Source organism: Diaphorina citri, unplaced genomic scaffold (assembly GCF_000475195.1).
Source record: "Diaphorina citri unplaced genomic scaffold, Diaci psyllid genome assembly version 1.1 scaffold1316, whole genome shotgun sequence".
NCBI classification, from domain to species: domain Eukaryota; kingdom Metazoa; phylum Arthropoda; class Insecta; order Hemiptera; family Psyllidae; genus Diaphorina; species Diaphorina citri.
In genome coordinates this window covers 72,861-74,915 of record NW_007378745.1, presented here as the reverse complement: position 1 = coordinate 74,915, position 2,055 = coordinate 72,861, and the positions used below count along the sequence as shown (strand labels likewise).

Sequence of the window (2,055 nt, the reverse complement as noted above, 5' to 3'; positions counted from 1 at the left end):
TTGATCTAATTCTCCTCTTCTATTATCTCTGATCTCTGCTTCTTTTATTAATCCTAAACCCGGGATCATCTGCTGTTAAATCTTTACATACGAGTATTCACTCGACTATACCACTATACCTTCATAAAATGAACAGCTCAATCCCAATGGGAATTCAGCTAAATAACCTCGAGTGTAGCAGTATATAGTCTGGTCTATCTCATTCCTAATGGAAATTTAGCTAAATAACGCCGAGCGTAGTAGTATAGTCTGGTCCATCTCATACCTAATGGAAATTTAGCTAAATAACGCCGAGATTAGTAGTAAAGTCTGGTCTATCTCATACCTAATGGAAATTTAGCTAAATAACGCCGAGATTAGTAGTAAAGTCTGGTCTATCTCATACCTAATGGAAATTTAGCTAAATAACGCCGAGTGTAGCTGTATAGTCTGGTCTATCTCTTACCTAATGGAAATTTAGCTAAATAACGCCGAGCGTGGTATTATAGTCTAGTTTAGACCTTATGCTATAAAATAGAACGATCGGAAGTCATATTTTAATCACACCAAACTAATCGTTTGAATTCAGAACAGATAAGAAAATCGTTCGATTAAAATACACCTGACCTAAATGATTAATGAGAGTTATCAATCAAGAATGAACCTATTGAACCCCCGATTAGAAATGCCCTAACCTAGTTCATATAAACGATAAAAACGAGCCAATCATGTACTGATGACGAAAACTGATGCAATAAGTACTGATGAAAACCTGTACCTTGAAATTGACTTAAAAGCACATAGTCTAGTGCAGAAGGTCCCGGGTTCGATATCCACCATCGACCAACTCGGTAGAACAGTGTAAAAACAAGCCCATCATCTACTGATGAAAAAAAACTGATGCAATATGTACTGATGAAAAACCGTACCTTGAAATGTGCGATGACGAAAACTGATGCAATATGTACTGATGAAACACTGTACCTTGAAATATACAAAAAATCACATAGTCCAGTGCAGAAGGTCACTTCCTATGTGAGAGAACAGTGTAAAAACAAGCCAATCATGTACTGATGACGAAAACTGATGCAATATGTACTGATGAAACACTGTACCTTGAAATATACAAAAAATCACATAGTCCAGTGCAGAAGGTCACTCCCTATGTGGTAGAACAGTGTAAAAACGAGCCAATCATGTACTGATGACGAAAACTGATGCAATAAGTACTGATGAAAACCTGTACCTTGAAATTGACATAAAAGCACATAGTCCAGTGCAGAAGGTCACTCCCTATGTGGTAGAACAGTGTAAAAACGAGCCAATCATGTACTGATGACGAAAACTGATGCAATAAGTACTGATGAAAACCTGTACCTTGAAATTGACATAAAAGCACATAGTCCAGTGCAGAAGGTCCCGGGTTCGATATCCACCATCGACCAACTCCGTGGAACAGTGTAAAAACAAGCCCATCATCTACTGATGAGAAAAAAAATAAAAAAAACTGATGCTACATGTATTGATGAAAAACCGTAGGTACCTTGAAATGTGCATAAATCAAGCAATCCAGCGGTAACGCGCTTGTCTCGCAGAAGGTCCCGAGTTCGATGTCTACGATCGACAAAAAAAATTGCAATCTTATTTCGATTGCAAAATCGCAAGTATTTTGATTGCATACAATTGCAAGTAGGTATTTCATCGGTTTACTTTCTGGTGTTGCACCTTGAAATGCAAATAAAACCAAATACATGAGTGGTAGTGGTAACGCGCTTTCTTGTCTTAGATTTTAGTGGATTGAAAAAAAAAAGTTTAGTGTGGACTTGTTTTAGTCGATCTACCATAGATCTGTAATGTCATAAAATTTAGCGTAGTATATTAAGTGGGGAACGACATTTGTGACAAGCATTTATGCTTAACACAATTAAAATTCCTTTTTTTAACTGAAGAGGAAACAGCTCAGTTCTATGGCAATTCATTCTTAGATCTTCATTCTTTTAATAAAACTTTCTTTTTGTCCCATTCTTTTTGTTCTTTTGTCGCAAGTAATCTAATCGACCAAATTTGTCCTTATTT

The 2,055-nt window shown here is 36.5% G+C and overlaps 1 long non-coding RNA gene across 1 annotated transcript; it reads left to right on the top strand.

Annotated features, from left to right (window-relative positions):
• Positions 1-779: 779 nt before the first annotated feature.
• Positions 780-1,752, top strand: LOC113469963. Its single transcript, XR_003393211.1, has 2 exons — positions 780-904; positions 1,519-1,752. It is a non-coding gene; the product is annotated as an uncharacterized LOC113469963 (long non-coding RNA).
• The last annotated feature ends 303 nt before the right edge of the window (positions 1,753-2,055 follow it).